Genomic DNA, 24607 nt, shown 5'->3' with positions numbered 1-24607 from the left:
TTGATTTTTTTTTTAAGTCATTTGAATATTGATGTTTAGAGCTATCAAATTTCCATAGTCTGTTCCTAATTTTTGTCAAGCTGTTGTATGCCTTCTTAATTTTAGTCTGTTAAACCCATTTGGGTGCTATAATTTGAAAAGTACATGCCCTTTATTTTTAAAAAGCCAGTGTCTTTTATTATGCCATCAGCAAGTTACAAAGTATGTTGCCCATCTGTGAAAGGGTCGGTTTCATCTACTGAAAAAATGACAGTTTGCAAGGGCTGAATTCTCCTTTTTAAGGAGCTTAATGTTCCATTTAGACAAGAAGTCCTTCACATATCTTTGATGTTAACTCTGGCACTTACCCGAAGTAGATGTATAAATGTCTGACTTTGAAATATGTAATTGAATATTCATACTTCTCCTGAAAATTCTTTGCGTTCACAACCAGATGAAGCTTGGAGAAAGACTGAGATTATTCTATAACTAAGTATTTGATACTGACTTGATCATGCCTGACATCAGATTTGTGCAACTTTTTTCCTTGCCTATTAGTAATAATAGTTGTTGCAGTTTTTAAAAAGTCAGTACTTGTACTTATTTTAATTTTCTAGCATGGGTACTAAGAAAATCATACTTCTTATTCATTGTGTTTTCTAGTGCAGAGCATGCTAAGAGTACCAACTGTTAACCTTTGACCCCTATCTTGTGGTCTATTCCCATTGAGAAGGCTCACTTTATCAATAGCAAGAAAAAAATGCTATTTAGCCCTTTCTCATTTTTGAGAGGTTGATAAGCTCAGTTTCAGGGTCAGTGGAGCAGATAAAAGGAAATCAAGTGCTTTCCATTGTTGTTGACTATTCACATGTCAGAGTTGCCCCAAAGAGAAGAAACATGAATTTTCCATCATAATCCAAGATTCAGTAATCCTGTAATGTAAAATGTAATTCAGGCGAAGATTTTAATGCATTTATTGGCAAAGACATCTGTGTGGTGAGTCCCCATCGTAGATCTTTGCTGCTCCCCTGATTTCACTTACTGAAGCACCACATTCTTGCCTCATCTTCAGGAAACTAAGCTATTTTCTAGAATGCAGACTTTACATTTCTTGCAGCTCAGTGCTGGCTTGGGGTTGAAGAGGGGTGTTCCTCTTAGTAGCTAGGGAATCCTGTGCCAGATAGAAAATTGATAACTCATAAAATAAGGTGAGTTGTCTTTAAGCAAAAGTTCATTTCCTTTCTGGTTTTGCCTTTAGGAAACAGGTGCCTGAGGGAGTTTTGTTCTTAAAAGTGGGACCGTAAATTTACCTCAGCTGGTTATATTGGTTTCAGGTCCAATTTTCTTAAAATATGTCTGGTCAAAATATTTAAAGAGCTATACTATTAGCCCCCACTTAGTCCACTTCCCGCACGTGAACACATAAAACACATCTGATATGGGTTTCCTAGAGACAACAGTGTCTCAATCATTTATGAGGGGAAGAAGGAGTAGAAGTTGATTTTTTGGTTGGGTGCTATAGAATTGATGACCAAGGACATTTCAACAGCTCAGGGGCTGAAGACCATAAAGGGCAAAGGTGAAGGCTGAACATTTGGCATCGCTCTCAGCCCTGGAGTCCCATTTCTTGGCTCTCTATCATCCATAGGAAACCAATTCACAACTCTTAAAGAACTCAGCAAACATATCACTCATCATGGCCTGGCCACAGGAAAAATATATAATAAAATAGGAATAAAATAAATCATAAAATAAAATAGGAAATAGTGTATACAAATTCACAAAGTTGAGTTTTTCCTAATACATTTGAAATTTATTATGTAAAGAAGATTTAAGCCATCCAACTGCTTACTTGCTTTATCCTAGCTGTCATAGATATAATAGCTTTTCACTAACATATCTCTTTTTCAAAGAGTTTAAAGCACTTAAGTAAAATATATACTGTACATTGCTTAAACCAGCCTGCACCAATTTGTGAAAGACAATTATTAAGCTTTCAAGAATTACGCGAGCTTCTTGTTAAACCATTGGTAGCTTGAAATTGTTCATGGTGGAAGTGTTTACACCACAGAAATTGGCAAATGATGGTAAATTGGGTTTGTTTTCTCAAAGAGCCAGTTTGCTAACACACCCCTGAGGGTATATACCAATTCTATTTAGTGTATAGCCAGAAGAAATTATCAAAAATAGAGGGGAAAAAAAAACACCCATCCAAATCAAAACACATGACTTCTTATAGACAGCTATGTTTCTCGGATTGGCCCATGGGACACCTAAATCAGAATGAATCACCTGGGGAGCTTGTGGAAAAAAATGAGAATTTCTGACACACCAGATTTACAGAATCAGAATCTTGCGAGTTAGAAGTCAGGAATCTAGGTTTAATACTTACGCTCAATGCGATTCTTTAGCAGTCTGAGAAACACTGAGTTTGGGGGACAGGATTTAGCTGGAACATTAGATTAAGCTCTTCTCATTCTATAATAATATACAGATTTTTTTTTTCTCAAGAGGATTGAATAACTCAGTCTAAAAATGTTGCTGTCTTTCTTACATGCCCTCTCTGAGGCATCATACCTTACTTGCATGCTTTATGCAAACAAAGGAGGAACACTTGCCAGTGCTCATTCACCTAAGAGAATATGAATCACTTTCCCCACCTATACCACCATGCACATAAAACTTACAAAGACAATAAGTTTATTAAGACATTTTTGGAAACATAAAAAGTGTAAAGAAGATTATTAAAACAGGCAAAATTCTATCATAATTCCATAACCACTGTTAATAATTTTATGATCTTTTTACTATATATTTTTTATTTGAAAACTTAGTATTCATACCATATATATTTTACTTTTTTCACAGAGTTCCTATTATGTTGAGCATTTCCCAATGTCATTGATGTTTTGAAATTATGTCATTTTGATGACTGCCTAATATCCTGTGAGATCAATATATCAAAATATATTTATCCTCTTTTATCTTGAAATGTACAGACTGTTTCCATTTTTTCAGTGTTCATACCTTGGTGAGCATCCAGGTACAAAGTCCTCATAGATTACCTCTTAAATCACATAATTGGAAGGTTCAATTTCCTTGTAACTATTTGAACCAAGGGTTAATCTAAACTAATCAACTCTAAACTTTAGAGTTATATCATCCTTCTCCATTCCTCTCACTATTTTTCTTATGATTTCCATATCTTGTTTTCATTTGCCTGTGTATCTAGCTCCTAATATGGAACTGTGTTGGTGATATATATGAATATCAACTATAAGTGAAAGTGAAGTTGCTCAGTACTTTGTGACCCCATGGATTGTAGCCTGCCAGGCTCCTCCATCCATGGGATTTTCCAGGCAAGAACTAGAGTGGGTTGCCATTTCCTTCTGCAGGGGATCTTCCCAACCCAGGGATCGAACATGGGTCTCCTGCATTGCAGGCAGACTCTTTACTGTCTGAGCCACAAGGGAAACTCAGTTGTAGCTATCAAAAGGTCAAAAACCTACAACTGGTGGATTGAGTTATTAAAGAGTCTAGAACAGTGATTCTCAGTTCTTTGGAGGAGGGGTATGAAGGATGGAAATTTGCTTCCCAAGGAACGTTTGGGTGTATCTTGAGACATTTTTGATTGCCAAAGCTTTGGAGGGGGGTGTGGAGAGTGAGTTGCTACTGCCATGTACTGGGTAGAAGCCCAGAATATGGCTACATATCGTACAACCATAAGACAGTTCCCATCCTCAAATGATTAGTTATCTAACTCAAACTGTCAATGGTGTGGAGGCTGAAAACCCCTGTTTGTACTGCAGAAAGAGTAATGATACTCCTGGACATTAGTATTGCATTGTCTCACAATCTGTGGCTAATACAGAGAGATATACACTAGATCATGTAAGCCTAGAGGATTATTAGCTATTTGAGAAACTACACCCAAAGATTACTAATGAATATTCCAACAATATCGGAGAAGGCAATGGCAACCCACTCCAGTACTCTTGCCTGGAAAATCCCATGGACAGAGGAGCCTGGTAGGCTGTAGTCCGTGGGGTTGCGAAGAGTCAGACATGACTGAGCAACTTCACTTTCACTTTTCACTTTCATGCACTAGAGAAGGAAATCCACTCCAGTTTTCTTGGCTGGAGAATCCCAGGGACAGCGGAGCCTGGTGGGCTGCTGTCTATGGGGTCACACAGAGTCAGACCCGACTGAAGCAACTTAGCCACAGCAACAGCAGAATTCCAACAATATAAGCTCACAAGAAAAACGTTTTCCTAAAAATTTATTTTAACTCTGGCTTGCTGAGCATTGGCATCAGTGATGGTGCCTATTGATCAAATTTCAAATTCCAAAAAGCTGCAGGGGTTGACAGTGTGTCCGATGACAGAATCATCTGGAACAATGGACTGAATCAAATATAAAGGAACTTAATAGGAATAAATGTAAAGTCTTGTGTTTAGGTCCAAAAATGAGCTGTACAAACACAGGATGTAGAAGGTTTGACTTAATACCGAATATATGAAAATTTTGCCTGATGGTTTTAGTTGAGGGTAAGCTTTGCAAGAGTCAGTATGCGGATATGCCTGCCAGAAACTTAATCCAGCCTAGGCTACAGAAATTCATGTACGAAAGTGAAGGAAGAAACAATAATTTCTATTCTGCACTGCTCAGATCACACCTGGAATACCCTAAGCCTCTCTCACTCACAGAAAATGGCAGTATTAAAGCCATGTCTTTTGAAAAATATGGAAGGATGTGGGAACGCACAGCCTGCAGGTTCAGACTTAGTTGACATCACATGATTAAAGAACATTAACATAAAAGAGGAATTAGATGTATTTTATAGCCTCCATTCTCTTACCATTCTCTCTCTCTCTCTACTTATTCATATATTCATTTATTTTCTTGAAGATTCTAATGAGGAATTATTTTTAGAGAGGTAGCCATCAGCTTAATAGAGGGGAAAACATCCTGACAAATTAGAGTGTCTCATGCAGCGGCAAGTGTATTGACACTGGAAATATCTAATGATGATTACACTGAGAAGGGATGAGTGCATCAGGAAAGGACTGGACTGGAATCACTTTCATAAACTTCAGTCATTGATATATTATCTTCACTGTCTTGTTTGTATCTGTACACATTCAATTAAATAAAAAGTTACATCAATGCAAAACCATGTAAATTAATGTAGTTAAATACATCAAGCCACATACCATCAAAACTCTTGTGTCATTGATGCTGCTCATGTCCTTAGATGATCTCTATGGTCTCTCCCAGATCTCAGGGTCTGAGAAATTTATAAACATCTGAGTAGAGAAGCATTTACTTGGCACTCCCTAGCGTGGCCTTCTGTGAATTGGCTATGTACACATGGCAGTGTGTGCACTATTTCCATGTCAATGTATAAGCCCAAGTTTCTTGCTCCTAATTGCATGTTAGGATTTTCTTAGTCTCCTATTCGATTTCCTGAGCTGATCATGTGTCCCCTCTTGACACAAGTCAAACAATCCATGGCAGTGAAGCCCTGTTTTAAATAAACTCATCATTTTGTTCATGCTCCAGTGAGACTGGCCATAATAAGACATTACTTCCAAATGCTTATGTCCATTGCTAGAAGGATGAATCCAATATTATATTCAAAGATTATTTCTCCTAGAATTCTTTATCAAGCTAAATTAAATTAGCATTTTCCAAATGTTCAGATTATGTAAATTAGTATGGTGAGCTAAAAGCAAGAGATGATTTTAGCAAGTCAGTAAACCCTGTGCTTTTGTTGCTATTGTTTGATACTTAAGGCTTTGAATTTGTAACCTTCTGCAGAGTTTGAAATTAAACAGATTCTCTGGCCTAAAAAGTACCTAACATGCATGCTGTACTTGTTAATACCTTCTCAAAAATCGGGTGGAGATTTAAGTTAAAGAAAAATATGTTCTCCTCATTTATTTAAGACTATTGTACTGGGAGAAGAAATCTCCATTGACTAAAGGCTGTCTTCCATTAAATCACATAGTACTGACCCTTGGGAATCTACGTGTGACTCAGGGAACTCACACTGGGGCTCTGTGACAACCTAAAGGGGTGGGATGGGGTGGGAGGTGGGAGGGAGACTCACAAGGGAGGGGACATATATATTCCTATGGTTGATCCATGTTGATGTATGGCAGAAACCATTACAATATTGTAATTATCCTTCGTTTAAAAATAAATAAAATTTTAAAATAAATTAATAAGTTAATTAAAAACAAAAAATCCCGTATTACTAATCCTGAATTAAATTTTCCAAAATGAAACTTCTTACTACAATTGGGGAGGAGGCGGCAAGGAATGAAGTTGCACTCTAAGATCTTCTATTACTCTTATACCCTGTCAGAGTTTATTTTGCAAGGGAGCTTATTTACCGCGTTAGTGAGATGTTATTTTTGTAGCTCTTGTTAGAATCTTAGGATAAATGAGATGAGGGGGGGAAGTGGCAACCTCTTTAGCTTCAGCATAGAGAAGTATGGAAACATATGGCTCTTGTTTTCAACAACTGGCCTGAATGGAATGTCTAAGTGAGAGTGAAGCTAAGATTTAGGAAAGTTAATCTGCTTCAGTGTCTGAATTTAAGGTTCTTAGTTTTCTTTCCTTTAGGAAGCCTTCCAAGAGCTGAGACTTCTCCCTTGCCTTATCAGCTGAGCTGCTTGTGGCCTGTTCCCTTCGTTTAAATCGATACATGTGTTTTTGATATTTGGCAAGCCAAGATTTAATTATGCAGCTGCAAGTTCCCTACATAAACGAAATGCATCTTAGAGAAATAAAAACATTCAGAAACCGTTTAGAGTTTGAGAATACAAGTGGGTGAAAATCTATTCCCAACCTCTCAGCATTTTATTTAATTATGGGAGATTTTTATGTTACTGGAAATTGAAATGAGAACCAGAATAAGCTAGGGTTTATCCAACATTTGTGCATACTGAAAAATAAAGATGCTTATTGTACTCTAAGAAAGAAAGGAAACGTATATTTTGAGTTACTATTATATGTTGTAACCTACCTAAGCATTACACTCCTAAATACATAGAGCAGCAGTTGAATTGATAGGATTTTGTCATTATTGTTTCCTAAAAAGAGTGTATATTTTACTCAAGGAACCAGAAGGTTGATTTCTTTAATTTGCCAAGAGACTCTCTATAATTAATTATTTACTGAACTTAAACTCTGGCACTATTTAAACTGTTGAAAACACCCATCTTTTGGCATGATTACACATAAATGATTAATTCAGCCTGGTTTTACTCCTCTCTGAATATCCCTGTCTTTTGCCATAGAATTTGCTAGGTCCTGTGGTGTGGGCAAAATAAAGTGTTGGAATGATTCCCAGTTTTAATAGTCCCAATTTATTATTACCACTGAACCCTGATCAGATCGTGGACTGGATTAGATCCCAGTTTTTCAGAACGCCCCAATTTATGGTTCCCTTAGAATCCTGATAAAAATATGTCTTTAATAAGGTTTTGGTTTGCTAAAAGAGATCCAGTTAATTACTTTTAGATTCTTATTAGATCATCACTGCATGGAAGTTATGAAAAATATTACTAAATGGTGTTTCTCAGGACAAGGTCACGTTCTCATTTTATGCTGACAGAAAGAAGCTATCAGATTTCTGTTTTTCATAGTACTAACCATCTCAATAAATGAAAAGAGATTTGCCATATCCCAGTAATTACTATTGATGCTTGTGTTTGGGTAAAGGTGGCCTTTTTTCCTGGAATAATAAGTAAAATCAGAGTGTGCACACATGAGAGAGAGCAAGAGCCAGCACTAAGCCAAATACCGGGCAAAGTGGCTACATCCTCACCACCCTTCTTTCAAGATATATCTCTTATTTAGAGAAATGAGGGTATGAGACACAGGGGGATGTAGGTAGTTTTAGCAGCTGTATGTTTATTTGATCTTCATAACACCTATCTTCCCAGAAATGCTTGTGGTCACCAGCAATATTTGGCCCATGACTGTATTCCTAGAGACAAGAGATGGAAACATCTACATCCTTATGCCATGCCAGCATTTTTATGAGCCAAATCCTTTTATGGGACTTGAATCAATGTTAGAAGTGCTGTATTAGCAACTACTTGTCAGCTGAGCTGGATTAATACATAAAATGAATCACTTGACTGGCATGGTTTCCAATAGTCATTTAGACAAACTTCTAAGATTAAAGTACACCAGCTCTTTTAAAGAGTGTTTTTTAAAGATACTTTTATATTCAAATATCCTGGAGTGACATATTATATTATTGTATTTGATTATAGTGATATTTAAATATATTCTGAAAAGGAATTTATTAAACTACCTACAGTGAGCCCGTAGAAATGTTCAAAATATCTGATCTGATAGATCTTGGAAAGAAATTCTAAATTCTGTTGATCCTGATATTTGGTTTTAATATACACACAAAAATATATGCCATATAATCACCAAACCTTGGTAATTCCCTGGATTTTATGCCAGATACAGATATATTTGGTTCAATGGAGGTTATGGACAGCAGAGGCAAAATTTGAGAATTTTCCGTGAAAGCTTTGAGCAGCTATAGAAGGCCTTTGGTCATGAGAACTTAGAAATACTCATTTTTTCAATTGTTTTTATAACTTTATATAAACAACTTTTGAGCATGTATCTTTAAAGTCCCTCTTTTTATTACCATGATGAAATGGCAATAATAATTCTTTAAGGCCTGTAAAAAATATGGATAAAATGCTTTTTAACTGCTAAGTCCCTTCAAAGAAGGAAATTTCAGTAAGTAAAAGTTAAGAGAATCCATAATATTTACTGTGGACTATTCTGGAGCTGGTCAGTGTAAACTTAATTTTCTAAAAATGCTCTTAAAAATGTGTACAAATCAAACTGTTGTAAATCCAATGGTATTTTCTGAATTTCTAAAGTATCTCATCATCATTTGAATATACGCTATGTTGTATCCTGCTTTGGAAAACTTCCATGACAACACATACACTCAAGAGGCCAAGATTAGTTATTGTTCCAATAGGTTGGTAATACTGTAAGTTGAAAGGATACTCAACCTGTTGTCTCCTAGATCTGCTTTTTTCCCATCTCACACTCGTTATGTAGAAGACCTAACCTAGGCGTGGGGACTTCCCAGGTGGCGCTAATGGTAAAGAATCCACCTGCCAATGCAGGAAATGCAAGAGACACGGGTTTGATCCCTGGGTTGGGAAGATCCCCTGGAGAAGGAAATAGCAACCCACTCTAGGATTCTTGCCTGGAAAATTCCATAGTTAGAGGAGCCTGGTAGGCACAAACAGTCAAACACAACTGAGAGACTGAGCACATACACATATCGTAAGCATGTGATTCATAAACAATGAACTTTGAATATGCTTTTTCCAAATTGCCTTGGCAGTTTTTTTGCATTAGTGGTTTTCAGCCAGGAGCAGTTTTTCCCCAGAGGCCATGTGACGATGTCTGAAGACATTTTAGTTGTCACCCTAGGGGGAGTGCTGCTGGTACCTGAAAGTGAAAAAGTCACTCAGTCGTGTGTGACTCTTTGTGACCCTATGGACTATACAGTCCCTGGAATTCTCCAGGCCAGAATTCTGGAGTGGGTAGCCTTTACCTTCTCCAGGGGATCTTTCCAAACTAGGGATCGAACCCAGGTCTCCTGCATTGCAGGCAGATTCTTTACCTGCTGAAACACAAGAGAACAAGGATGTCCCTCACCATCCTGCAATGCAGAGGACAACTCCCTTACAGTAAAAGCTTACCCAGCCGAAGATGTCAATTGTGCTAAGGTTGACAAACCCTGTTTTGGACAAATTGATAATTAGGTTAAGTAGATATAGGTATAGATATAGATAGAAATATGCTGTAGACATTCAGTACCTTTGTGGTTGGGCGCAAGGATATGTGTTTTAAAACTGTTTCCCAGGTGTTGTTTATAGCTATGTTTGGGGCCAAGTGGCCTGGGTGGTGGCCCAGGGGAGGCATGTGGCCAAGTAGAAAGATTACAAGACCCAGGTGTGGGTCAGACCTGGGTTAAAGACCTGACTCTGCATGAGCACACTGTCAAGCTACTTAACTGCCTCAGGCCCCTGTGTTCTCATCTGTTAAATGAGAAATCTGGCTTTCAGATTGTTCTGAAAAGTTTTATTTATGAAGCAAGCAGTTGGTTCACTTTAGGTGCTCAGTGTTATTTTCCGACCAGCTCTGGGGATTAAAGACCCCAGGTAATCTGTTTAGTATCCTTTGGGAGCCCAGAATGCTCTGAGATGCACCATCTGTGAAAGTTGCTGAGTTGGATACTATCATGATGAAGAAGGCCAACTTGAACGTAGACTTTGCCCAGCTGGGAGTCGTGCCAGATCCCCCCATTCAAGAGGCTTCTCCTCATTTTTTATCGATCACCAGTTGGAAGTTGCTCCTCAAGCACTGTGTGCTTGGCATAAGATGGAAGCATGGTAGTGGGGCGGGGGTGTTGAGGGAGTGCTGGCTGCAGCCAGTGCTTGGCAGTCATGGAAACAAATTCAGAGAGGAGGGGTACAAATGGCATGGGTGAGTGCCAGCCTCTCAAGTTCACAGGGTATGTGACTGCAGAAAACACTTGTAACCACAGTCATTAAATTCACAACATTTGCATTTCTGTTAAATTGATTATATTAAAGGAGAAACAATTCTGGTCTGCTAATATTTCAAATTCAGTTTGTAGAAATGGAATGAGAGTGTCCTTTTCTTCCTTGTTCACCATCTCCCACCCATCTGTCTTTGCTCTGTGGTTTAATTACTTAATGACTTTGCAGTGCACCCAAATTAACTTCAGGTTGGTGTCCAAAGGAACCTGACCCCTTTCCCAGGTCCAGACTCCAGCCACCTTCTACTCTGTGCCCTTTGTTTGATTTTAGTATTGTAAGTTAAGATAGAAGTGGTTTGAGCTATGGCACAGAAGTCTGCTCCTCTAGAGGTCACTTAAAAGGGCTTTTTATTTTTTTAACAACAAGAATAACAATTGGCTGTTTAGATGGAAGCTGTAAACATGTTCTTGGAGGAACTTAACAAATTATAATTTGTAAAATCATGATTTCTGCAAACAGAGCTTATTAACTATGCAGGCTATAGAAGAGCAGATCAGTAATAATAGCTTTGATCAAAGTCATTCTTCTCTCCAAACTTTCAATGGCTCTCTCTTGCCTACTGCACACAGTCCCAACAGTGTGACCTAGTGTATCTGACTATGGCCTCACTTTCTTGTCAGAATCTCCACTCCGGCTATTGTGACCCATGTACTCAGCCAATCTGGAATCCTCGCTTTTTTTTTCAAGTCTCTGTGCCATTCCTAATACCATTTCATTTGCCCAGAACACCTTCATCCTGCCTCAGTTGGTCAGAATCATGGAAATTCATTGAAATCCTATTTATTCCATTATACCTTCCCAAACTACCTAAGATTAAAAAAAATTCTTCCACTAAATAACTTGGCCGAGTTACTTAATTGTGCTAACCTTCATTTTCTTTAACTACAAAATGGGTAGATAACCATTGTAATATCATAATATTGTTGTGAGGACTAATTGAGACATTAAAGTGAAGTATTCAGAGTAGTGCTAAGCATAGAGATGTTCAATAAATGGCAAACTTACCATTTTCCTTAGAGACTGTGTTTATTTGAAAAAGAATGGACATTAATATCAAATAATGTTGGATTTGAAGCCCAATTATTCTGTGCACTAGCTGTGTGATTGTGCATGTTTTGCTGAAATCTTCTGAGCCTAGCTCACTTATTTGGAAACTTCTTTTAAAGGAGAAATAATACCTAGCCTTCAGAGTTCCTATGAAATTTACATAAGATCAAATGCTTAAAGCATCTAAAGCAGTGCTTGGCACAGGATAGATACACATTGTTATTATTATTGTTGTTATTTTGCTCCATTGAATTGTAGATGTCAGTGATTACAAACATACCTTCTCTCCATTACTAGTGTGTAATTTCCTTAAGGCAAGAACCACATTATAATTATATTCCTTTTTCTCTCAGCATCTAATATGTTACGTTTCACAAGTAGGTACTCAGTACACAGTTGTTGAATAATGGATGAATGAATGAAGGAACAAATATAAAGCTGCACGGATTTTATTTTTCAAGCAAATAACTGCTAGAATGGAACCAAGAGGCAGAATGGGCTAAATCAATGGTTGACAAAACTATATAGTTTAAAAAAAAGAAGTCTTTCCCCTGGGCTATGAAATAGTATCCAGAAGCATGAGATTAGTTGTAACTGGTGGTATAATGGTGAAGATGGATCGTTGACACATAGTGACCAGCCCGTCAGGAATATCAACACCTGTTTCCCTGTCACTAAACCAGATCCTGAGACAAGACCTTAAAGTGAATGAAATTCATCCATTTCACAAACAAATGGCAATATCATGGGTCTAGAGAGTTGGTTTGTTTGTTGTTGTTGTTGTTTTCCTTTTAATGGGCTTTGCCCCTGTTCTCTTCAGTTGGCTTAAATTTAACCAGTTGAAATTATTTTTAAGTACCATTCATTTCAACCTTTTAAAAGGAAAGATTTGCCTTTATGGGGTAAAGGAGATTTGATTGTATAGATGAGACATACTGCCCTTGGCTTATTCTCTATCACAGGAGGATCTTTCTTGTGCTGCATGTTGAGCCTATTCAATCAGAATTCTCAGTGCAGATTGCATTTCAGGGGCAAGCATAAAAACTATAATGGAAATGGAGGATCATGAAAAATAGCAACAGTCATTTGTAATATACCAGATGCCAGATAGCCACTCACTCAGGGAGGCAGCATTACTAAAATCCTAGTCTGTAATTAGGAGTCCATATCACCATTAAATTAGAGTTTGGCTTATAAAATAATTCTTTCTTATATACTGTCCTGCAATTTCATATTTTTCCTTCTTGCCTAGACCCTAGTTCTCTTGAGGTGTAGATTATAACTTCTGCTTGTTTCCTTTCCTTACATCTCAGTAAAAAGAAGTATTTAGTAAAGTCCTGGTTAACTTTAAAGTATAAAATAATATCAGGTCTAAAATAAGTTATTTATGTAATTTTTTTAAATGGATAAACTTCTAGTAATCATGGGAAAATACTATGTATTAAAATATCTTGCCAAAAATTCCTGCCTATTTTTGAAACTATAGTGCTCTGTTTAAAAATTATTCTGATTATAATAATAAGCACCAGTTTTAAAAAATAACAAGTGGTAAAGGAGTTACTTAGACAAATCATCTTTTAAAAGAATAATATTGCACTCTATTATTGACAGTATCAACAGCTAATTAAAAATTCTATTAGTGAAGATGTAAAAGATGGCACATTTCCAATTCAGATTGACACTGAGGACATAGACATAATTGATATTTGTTCAATAATCCTAAAGTGTTTCATGGTCTCTAATAGAAGTTGTGATAGCCAGAGAAAGTTTCAAGTGCTAAAAATATGTATTCTAGGCACTTAAACATATTTTCAAATCAAATAATATATCTTTGCAAAAAATATAACATTTTTAACTGAATGAGAATCAAAGGATATTTTAGTGTGTTGACTTTGTTTAAAGAAAAAAAATCTCCAAGTCAAGAAAATGCATACTATAATTCATATGTTTTTAATCTTCTTATACTGGATGTAATAAGAAAGCCAAAAGAGGATAATTTACTAGTTTGGGCTTTTAAATTTCAGAGCTGAATTTTGTAACAGTCACATAAATGCATATTAAAAAAAAAATCCTGCAATGACCATTAAATATTCTGCTTTGGAAAAACAAGATCATAGCTTTAACAAATGGTTCAGCATTACAGTTGGCTTCTTTGGACATTATTAAACCCAGATTGAGTATGTTCCTATATTTTACACAGCAGATTAAAAACTAGCTTTAGTAATTTTTTGAGGTTTTAACAATCAATTCTTTTCACAATAATTATGTATTTACTTCACCAATTTCAAAGGATGAACAAGTAAGTCCTGACAAAGAAACATTAAATTGAACCAGAACATTTTGCAAAGTGTTAAGAAATGGGCTGTCAATTCTTGAAGAAGCCTAATTCTTTTTACCAGCAAACAGAAATTCAATGCCAAGAAAACTGACATTATGCTAAAATATTCCCTGCCTCAAATATGTATGTGACTTAAGATAAAAGTGGATGCTTAATATCAATGACCAATTCATATTATCAAATGAAAACTATTCAGAGGAAATAAATGGACTACTCGAGCTAGTCATGCAGCCTTCATTGATCAATCTGAAATAACCTCCTGCAGATATCAATTACTGTGGTTCACACTACTGTAGTTTACATAAGCTTGGCTCCGCTTAAGTTCAAAGAATTTTTTTAAGTTACATAATAAACCAATATGGTGTGTGAATCAAGTTGGAAATTAAAGTTCCCAAAGATATACTTAGAGGTTTTGCTTCAAAGCAGGAAAAAGGAACACATTTTACTAACAGCATGCCAATTAAAGAGGGGAAATTGAGGAAAATCTCCAAGTATCACAAATTAAAAATAAAATGGGTAGTATGTTTTTTCAACTTTTGTGGAACATTTGAAAACATACAAAACTATGTAGACATGTTTATGATTCTGTTTACACATTCATTTTTACATTGCCTTATAATCAGATAATGTAAGAAAAGAATTTTTTCATCTAAAGGAATATGAGAAACTATCAGACATAGACTAGCTCAGAAGTGCTTATGTTTTATTTTATTCCTTTGTGGCATCTGAAAGGATCTTTCTGGTGTTAAGAGCGCTTAGATGGCTGGAAGTTTTACTGGTTTGTGAGACCATCTATAATTGTGTGTGTGTGTGTGTGTGTGATAGTTACATAGGTAAGTAAATCACATTCAGGTTTCATAGTGCCCAGTAGGGTAGTTTACTTCTCAACCCCATCTCAAGCATTTACTAATCATTCCTTGACTGATTGGAAAAGTAGCAGTTTTCAGATTAAATGAATTGTTTCACACCATCAGTTCACATACTGTATAAAAGGATACCACGAAGAGAATTGGTTAGTTGGAAGGAGGAGGAGGTGTTGAAAGGAAACAAGAAAACATGTCATAGAGGGAAGGGAACACTCTGTGGGAAAAATAACACACTCACCCTTACACTTTATCGCTGAAATGCTACTGAAGGCCTGGCCTGCAGGTGAGTGCACCATGCAGGGAGATTTGTTAATTTATTTCAATGCAGACAGCTGTTTGGCTCAAATAGTAAAGGCAATGTGCTAATAAGGGCAATATTATAAAAACCATACCCCTTTATGAACTATTGATGCATTAAATACTCAGTTCAGCACTTATTGTGATCCAAGTTCTGTAATAGGATCTAATGACTCATATTAATTTTTTAAATGGATCAAGAGGGGATCTTTATCATCAGGCAACTTGCAGTTCTTATAAGTAGCCCAAAACTGTATCTTCAATCCCAGGTGAACATCTAAAAATGTATTCTCTTAGAGAAAGGCCTTCAAGCTAAGGGAACACCTGAGAGGACCATCAAGCACGTCATCTCTATATATGGAAGATGGTGTGTCCCATCTCATACAGAGTTTATTGAGCACATCTCTGCACCAATTCTTCATGGCCTTCCAGCTTGATCCCCATATGCTTCAACCTTTCTTAGATGATCAAGCCAACCCGTTTTACCTTTTATTGAAGTGCAGAAATATTTCTGAATCTGTTCTTGGTCAACAGTGTCTAGGTACCATTCAGACAGGATGTATGCTAGAGGCTGGCCTTCTCCATGGGCCCTCCACTGAGGTCCTTGTGAGTCCCACCTACTTCCTGTGCATTTTAACATCTAAGAGCATGTTTTTTTCTAACCCAATAAACCATTGCTAATCTTACCATCTTCTATTCACTTTTTTTCTTTTCCCTTTTTTATTTTTCATATTTCTCATGTGAAAGATTAACTTTATTTGGTCATTTCAGTTGAACAGTTCCCAGTTTGAATTCTAAAAGAAAGATTTTAGATGTGAGAGAAATTTGTATATTGATGAATTTTAATATTTTAAATCATTTCCTAGAATTCACAACCTATTTTTATGTCCCTAGATCTTTTTTCTCAAGATATACCTTTGATATATCTAAGATACATCTTAGGCCTTTGAATATGAGGTCAACTAGAGTCATAGAAAGTGTTTCCACTTAGAAGATTTGGGTAGATTCTTTCTGCTGTGATTCACTTTGGACTTTTTAATTATTTTTGGACTGAATTTTTCTATAATTCGGCAAACATTAATTGAGCAGCTGGGCACTTAAGGAACTGATGCTGAAGCTGAAACTCCAATACTTGGGCCACCTGATGCGAAGAACTGACTCATTGAAAAAGACCCTGATGCTGGGAAAGATTGAAGGCAGGAGGAGAAGGGGAAGACAGAGGATGAGATGGTTGGATGGCGTCACTGACTTGATGGACATGAGTTGGAGCAAGCTCTGGGAGTTGGTGATGGACAGGGAAGCCTGGCGTGCTGCAGTTCATGGGGTCGCAAAGAGTTGGACACGACTGAGGACTGAACTGAACTGAAGGCACTTAGTAACAAAATGAATAAAACACAAACTGGTCGGTACCCTCAACAAGTTCATGATTAGGAGAGAGGTGAGAGACCAATACACAGCCAATCACAGTAAAGCTAAGCTGCGGTAAGCACTGTAATGGGATATAAAAATACTGTATGATCACAGAGAAGGCAGCCATGAAAAAATTGTGTTATAGCTGGGACAATAGAGCAGACTTTCTTTATCATCCAGTATTTCTAGACACTTGCAACAAAATCATTAAAATCAGTTACAAAGTACAACTTAACTGTGCAGCAAATTGAAAAAGACTTAAAATTTTAAATTCTTAATCCCATCAATAATATATGATATTTTTGCTGCTAACTAGAGAGGAATTTAAAACTGAGGGAAAAAAAATTTTTTGAAATCTAAGGGAATTTCCAAGCAGTTAGGGACTTCTATTATAGTTTCTTCCTTTAAAACTGAGAAAGAAGGCAGCTGAAAAGTCTATGGCAAAACTTTCTGGGAAAACAGCAATTAGTTGAGTCAGCCAGGTAACTACAGATAATAAGTTGATATTACTGAAGACCCAGTCTGCAGAAAAATACAAAATTTCTTTACATATTTTAAGTATGAAAAATAATTTTAGTTGTCTGGAAGATATTTGCCAAAATACTTCTGCTGATAAGTGGGTTACCAACTATCTATTTGTATATGGGTCTATATGCTACATATGAATAGATGATAGTATAACACCATCATCAAAAGGGAAAGCAAATTGAACTGTTGTTATAGTTCTAAAAACTGGAGAAACCAAGTAGGATAACAAAAGGCCCTTCTCCCCCTACCCCACCCCCACCCCAGCCCATGGTCACAAAATTTGCAAGTGGAAGAGCTTGGTTTCAAGCCCAGGCCTTCTGGCTTCTCCAGACCTCCTGCCTCTCCATTTCAGAAACAGTAGTGATAACGGTATCCATCAGCCACTGCTGGTCTACTCAGAAAAAGGCCTTGCTTCTGTGGAGCTGTGTGGAGGATGCTGCCTCCCATGAAGATCTTAAGACAGAAATATAAATGTAAATTTCACTCATTAAAACCATAATTAATTTATTGGAAGTGAATTGTTATTATTTCAGGGACGAATGCATATTGGAATATGCTGATTATTTTAATGAACCAAGAGCCTCTTCTGGGATACTCCACGGTATTATTTGCAAGCAGGTCACTGTAGATTTTCTAAGAGGAGGAATAAAAAGATCACTGCTCATTTTTGAGTTTTTCTTCATTAAAAATGCAAAAGAAAATGTGTGCTGTATAATGTATTTGGGGGAGATGATGAGATATATTTGTTTAGGAAAGGCCTGACATCATCTCTTTTAAATCCACAGTTCTCCTTCTGGGCAGTCATTTCTTGTGTTACAGATGTCAGCTGCCAAGACCAGTTTGTGTAGGTGCTGTACGCTCAGTAATGTCTCCAGTATAATTGTTATGTTTGACATTCAGAGACATTTATTTAGGTTCCTTCTCCTACGTTCCACAGTGAACATATTTTCAATCTCTTCATGGCATAGAGTATGAAAGCTTCCAGAATTTGGCTTATTTCTTCTCTTTATATGCCGTAGGGTGTGGAATTGGTTTCATTGCTTATATTCCAACATTGCAGAAAAGATTAACCTTGACACACCAACCTGAAAGAAAATAGGTCATGCCTAGATACTTTTATTTAGGGACCATCAATTCCATTTATTCATGATCTGTATTCATTTCCTGTTGCTGCTATAACAAATTATCACAAACTATGTGGCTTAAAACAGCACGTATTTATTCTCTTACAGTTCTAGAGGCCACAGTTCTGAAATCAGTTTCATTGGGATAAAGTCAAATCAGCTCAGCTGATTTCTTCTGCAGCCGTAGGGGAGAATCTGTTTCCTTGCCTTTACTCAGCTGCCTGCATTCCTGGCTGAGGGTTCCTACTCCATCTTCAAAGTGCATCTCTCCAGTCTCTGCTTCCATTGTCATGCAGCTTCTTTCTCAGACCAGGCTTTCCTCTGCCTCTGGTGGTAGTGCTTTAGTCACCAAATTGTGTCTGATTCTTGTGACTCCATGGAGCCCTCAGGCTCCTCTGTCCGTGGGATTTTCCAGGCAAGAATACTGGAGTAGGTGGCAATTTCCTTTCACAGGGGATCTTCCCGAAACAGGGATAGAACTCGGGTCTCCTGCATTGCAGGTGGATTCTTTACTGACTGAGCCACATATTCATATAACCCTCTGCCTCTATCGTCACATTATTGAATACCTACTATGTGCCAAGTACCATTCTAGATATATCAGTAGCCAGTAAGTTCCCTGCTCTTATGAGGCTTACATTCTTGTAAACAGATAAATGAAAAAGTGAAATCAAGTAGTGATAGAACTATATAAAAATAGAATCAAATAATATGATAAAGAGACAGGTCTGGGATGGGTGTATGAAGTTCAGTTCAGTTCAGTTCAGTCACATAATCGTGCCTGACTCTTTGCGACCCCATGAAATGCAGCACGCCAGGCCTCCCTGTCCATCACCAACTCCCAGAGTTCACCCAAACCCATGTCCATTGAGTCGGTGATGCCATCCAACCATCTCATCCTCTGTGGTCCCCTTCTCCTCCTGCCCCCAATCCCTCCCAGCATCAGCGTCTTTTCCAGTGAGTCAGCTCTTTGCATCAGGTGGCCAAAGTATTGGAGTTTCAGCTTCAACATCAGCCCTTCCAATGAACACCCAGGACTGATCTCCTTTAGGATGGACTGGTTGGATCTCCTTGCAGTCCAAGGGACTCTCAAAAGTCTTCTCTAACACCACAGTTCAAAAGCATCAAGTCTTCGATGCTCAGCTTTCTTTATAGTCCAACTCTTACATCCATACATGACCACTGGAAAAACCATAGCATTGACTAGATGGACCTTTGTTGACAAAGTAATGTCTCTGCTTTTTAATATGCTGTCTAGGTTGGTCATAACTTTCCTTCCAAGGAGTAAGCATCTTTTCATTTCATGGCTGCAGTCACCATCTGCAGTGATTTTGGAGCCCAGAAAATAAAGTCAGCCACTGTTTCCACTGTTTCCCCATCTATTTCCCATGAAGTGATGGGACTGGATGCCACGATCTTCGTTTTCTGAATGTTGAGCTTTAAGCCAACTTTTTCACTCTCCACTTTCACTTTCATCAAGAGGCACTTTAGTTTTTCTTCACTTTCTGACATAAGGATGGTGTCATGGGCATATCTGAGGTTTTGATATTTCTCCCAGCAATCTTGATTCCAGCTTGTGCTTCCTCCACCCCAGCGTTTCTCATGAGGTACTCTGCATATATGTTAAATAAGCAGGTGACAATATACAGCCTTGATGTACTCCTTTTCCTATTTGGAACCAGTCTGTTGTTCCATGTCCAGTTCTAACTGTTGCTTCCTGACCTGCATACAAATTTCTCAAGAGGCAGATCAGGTGGTCTGGTATTCCCATCTCTTGAAGAATTTTCCACAGTTGATTGTGATCCACACAGTCAAAGGCTTTGGCATAGTCAATAAAGCAGAAGTAGATGTTTTTCTGGAACTCTCTTGCTTTTTCGATGATCCAGCGGATGTTGGCAATTTGATCTCTGGTTCCTCTGCCTCTTCTAAAACCAGCTTGAACATCAGGAAGTTCACGGTTCACATATTGCTGAAGCCTGGCTTTGAGAATTTGCTAGCATGTGAGATGAGTGCAATTTTGCAGTAGTTTGAGCATTCTTTGGCATTGCCTTTCTTTGGGGGAAAATATGAAGTGCTAAGACTCAAATCACAGTGGTGAACCAGCCGCAGGAAGACCTGAGGGCAGCCGGTTTCAGGCAGAAAAAAACAGCAAGTGCTAAAGAAGCCTGAGGCAAGGGATGCCACAGGATTAGAGTTTGGTAAGGAGAACAGAGAGTGGCCTAAGCCAAGTCACAAAGGAGTAATGTCTAGTAATATAGCCTCCTTGTTCATTGTAAGGAGATTAGATTTTGTCTAAGTGTAAAAGAAAGATATTCTGTACAGAGCAGTAGTTAAACATCTCTTCTTTAAGAGATCAGCTAGCCTGGTATTTAAAAAAGGATATGTTTAGCCATATCCTTCCTCTTTTTTAAAATGTATGCTTCTTTACTGCTAGTAGATGGAGCCTAAATAAGATGTAATTGAGGGAATTGAAGGATATTTCCTCACATCTTAAAATTCAGACCACTGCAGTACCCTGCTAACCACAATAAAATATGCCAATCCCTCCCTTCTTCCCAACATTTTACAGGCTTTACTTTTTACTTTACTTTTGCAATTTACAGTTCCAATAAAAGAGAAACCAAGCCTCTTTTTAATATTAAAAGTTACCTCTGTTAATGATAAAACCTGGAGCAAAGGGTCCTAGTTGGACCAAGGAATAGGGAGTCAGTCGAGATGAGTGCTGTGCTTGGAACTGAGAGTGAATGCTCCAAAGAATGTGGCTGGTATAGTATCTAGTGGTCTTTTTGGAGGAATGAATGAGGACAAGTCAGTAGACTCCCTTGTCAAGGGTCCATTGCCTGTCATGTCAAATAAAAAATCTTTGCTGTAATTCCCAAGATCATGTACATATAGAAGATGGTCCTTTTAAAAGCCCTCCTCCAAGCTCCACACATGCAAGTTGGAACCAGTGGTTGTGGTTGAATATTTCTCTTCAGTCCCCGTTGGAGAAAGCACAGGGTCGTTTCTAGTAGCTGTCTTCTTACCTAATTGCCCAACGGTTTTTTTGCAGAATCACCCTAGGCAGCAGGCGCCACGTGGATTAGTTTTTTGGATCTTCTCTCATGGCTTAATGATGGGGATCATCTAAAATGGTTTTTGGCCTTTTCCATGTTCCATCCCTAATGTGTACGTGGGGGAAGGCCAGTTGCAAAGGATGCTTCTGGCGCTGGATCATCTCTAATAAGCAGACCTTACTCTCTAATAAGCAGATCCTGTTCCTTCGGGGATTAGCAGGAGACTTTGATTTTCAGACCTGATGGGCAAGCCTGTGGGTCTTCCACCTGGCACTCAAGTGTCCTCTGTCCTTTTTGTCTAGTCTAACATAGCTTTTAGTACGTAGTCAACACTCAGTAAACCTGGGAACCAAAGCAACCAAATTGACTGAAGGGCCTCCTTTTAGGCATGTATCTGGACTTCTGAGAATAAAATCTATATGGTTTCTCTAGGACAGGGTCATATCTTTAAAAGCCAAAAGTGACAATCCTAATAAGCACTGCAGAAAATAGAGTGGTTAAGTAAAATATTTTACTGACCTTTGAAAAGTATCTTGCATAAAAAGGATAGGAAAAAGACTGTACTTTATGCTTCTTAAAACTCTCCATCATTGGGGGAACACAGGTTGGCTAGATGGAGGTAGTGGGTCTAAAGCATGTGTTTATCCTTGTCTCAAATGCAGTCCAGGGCTCCATAACTAAAACAGTCTTCTCCAGGCCCTATGGAGGCTGGTAGTATTTCTGGAGTTCTTCGTGAACGCAGAATTCTTTTAAAGAAGATTCTCTGTGACCTGGGAGTGGGCTTCATAGTCTTGAGAAACCTGGCATCTGTGACTAGGAAAACAAAGGAAACAGAGCAGTGTGTGCTGTGTGGGTGTCCAGTTCCCAGCGCTTCAGCACATTTTTGTGTGAGTAAACTTAGAGAGAGAGAGAGAGATCAAAGACATGTCCAGGAGGGCACTGTCCAGGTGTGAAATTCCAGGTGACAAAATAGAAGGAAAAGAAGAGTTAGAAGGGAATGGAAAGGAAATGAAGCTAATTTCCTTTGATTCTCTGTATTTTTCCTGTTTCCTCCCCCAGGAAACTTATGCAGACTTCCAAGTACCCCAAAACAGTCAACATTAGGGACTCAGCCCCATTCTTTTCCATATGATGACAGCCACCACTATGTCAAAGGGCAGCCATTTATTTTTGCTGATATCACCGCTGGCAGTCCCTAGGATTAAAAGTTGCTGTATTCCTGATTATTTTAATACAAAACATTTACTTTCCTCTTGATCCCAACGTGCTTACAAATAGTGGACACATATGAACTGGGAGAATTTAAAAATAAATAAGGGTATTTTTTGCTTTGTAAAATGTTAATAAGAATAATAAAGAAGCACATCAGGTCATGAACTTTGTCCTACCAGCAGACCCCCTCAAGGGCAGATTCTTATGCCTCACTTTTCAGCATTAATTTGGCCAGCAACAGGGAAACGTCTTCCAGTGGCTTCCGTGCCTGATGGCAGCGTTTGTAGGGGCCCAGTGTAGGATTGCTGCAGGAGACCCAGGCATTGTCAGAGCAGACAGTGTGCACATGCACTCTTGCCACGCATCCTCATCCTCTCCTCCCCCAGCCTCTCCTTGGGGCTGATTTCCCATGAAAACTAAAGATGTTTACTAAGCACTTCTGAGAAATGTGTCCACATTATGAGAATACAAATTACAGGAACTCAGTACATTAGCAATGGAGAAAATTTAATGGGTCTGGGAAAGGTATAAATTTAGGGAAAATGTAAATGGCAATAATAGGAGAACCTTCACTGAATGGCAGTTCTCTTGAAATGGTAGAATTTAGTAACAGCAGGAAGGGACAGAAGAACCTTGCCACCTAACATTTTTAAAAAAGCAGCTAATAGGTAGGAATTGGAAAATACTGCCATGATTTTAAACTGTGAAATATATTTATTCTTGAATAGATTAAAAAAATTTGATTTGGGAAATCTAATTAGTTCTTGGTTATGTGGGTTAATCTTTGCTAGAGTCATTCCACCTAGGCAAAGAACCACCTAAGATCCCCAGAATCACAATGGTCTGAAACCACACCTGACTCACAGGCTTTCCAAACTTCAATGTTTGATCTGCTTTAATAGGCATCAGTGTGACCTTTGCCCCATGATATTTGGCAAACCACAGGCACAAAGTCATGTGCAATACTCAAACATAATATCCATGATACATAGCAGTATTTGATTTTGAAAACCAAGAAGGACTCCATGGGCTACATGTGTGTGCAAAGAGAAAACCATGAAGAAAAATTCTAAGAAGATTCAACTAACAGCATTAAAGAATTTGCATATCAGTATTACAGAATACAAAACTTGCTGCACAGAAATATATTTATATCTCTTTATTTATTACGAGAGAGGTGATAAATTATCCCATCAATCTAGTTTCCTTAGACATCAGGTCTGGTTTGGGCTGACAAGAAAAATGGACAGGACAAAAGGAGATCATTTTGAAAATGTTATAGGCACCTGGGCAGGAATGAGAAATATTAAAAATATTAATAGTTAAAATAGCTTTGTCGAAAAGAAGAAGCATTGATCACAAAGATTGCATGCAATTGTATTGACTGTTAGAATAATAATGATGGTGATAATAATAATAATAATTTTTAGAAAGCCTGTAATTGTTCTTGGTCAGGTATACTTGCAGTCTTGAAATGGCATTCATAAGGAAAAGCTGAAGAAACTGGGCCTGTTCGCTGGAACAAAGGATAATTGTACTGACCTAATTGCAGCTTCTATTATAAAAGCAGAAAGGATAGCAGGACGAATTATCTCCACTGTCAAAAAAGAAAACTGAACAGCAGGTAGTTTATAATCTCTTTTAATGATGCTACTTCTTTTACCCTATAGCTCTCCCCTGAAAAACCTTTTCTGACCTCGAATACTGGTACCACTACAGGCAGCAACCTCCTCTTCTACTATCTATTCATCTCTGGCTCTGTTGTTCAGACTCACACAGTAGCAACAAAGACAATTCCAGCACCTACATCTTCCTAACACTGGTCAAGTCAGGCAGTTACACTGTTGACACATTCCTCATGACACAAATCAATCAAAAAATTGTCTGCAAAAGTAACAACAGTTTACAAAGCTTTTGAAGGTAAAGTATAAAGTACGAAATACTAATGAATAACTTTTCAGTGAAATTATAGAAGGCAAATGACCAATTCAGAAAAAATATGCAATTTATATACAAAGAGCTCATATCACAACTACACAAAGGTCTTTGAAAAACCGAGGGGAAAAATGACAATCTGATGGAAAAATCAGCAAAAGATATGGACAGCTCACAGAAGAGGAAA

At 37.8% G+C, this 24607-nt stretch overlaps 1 protein-coding gene across 1 annotated transcript in view; it reads left to right on the top strand.

Moving 5' to 3' along the window:
- PARD3B (par-3 family cell polarity regulator beta) overlaps positions 1 to 24607 on the top strand; it is a 1148960-nt gene that overhangs the window by 922910 nt on the left and 201443 nt on the right. The window lies entirely within an intron of this gene.

This window comes from Bos mutus, chromosome 2 (assembly GCF_027580195.1).
Source record: "Bos mutus isolate GX-2022 chromosome 2, NWIPB_WYAK_1.1, whole genome shotgun sequence".
Lineage (NCBI taxonomy): Eukaryota > Metazoa > Chordata > Mammalia > Artiodactyla > Bovidae > Bos > Bos mutus.
The sequence above is the reverse complement of the archived record's forward strand: the minus strand, read 5'-3'. Positions and strand labels throughout refer to the sequence as shown.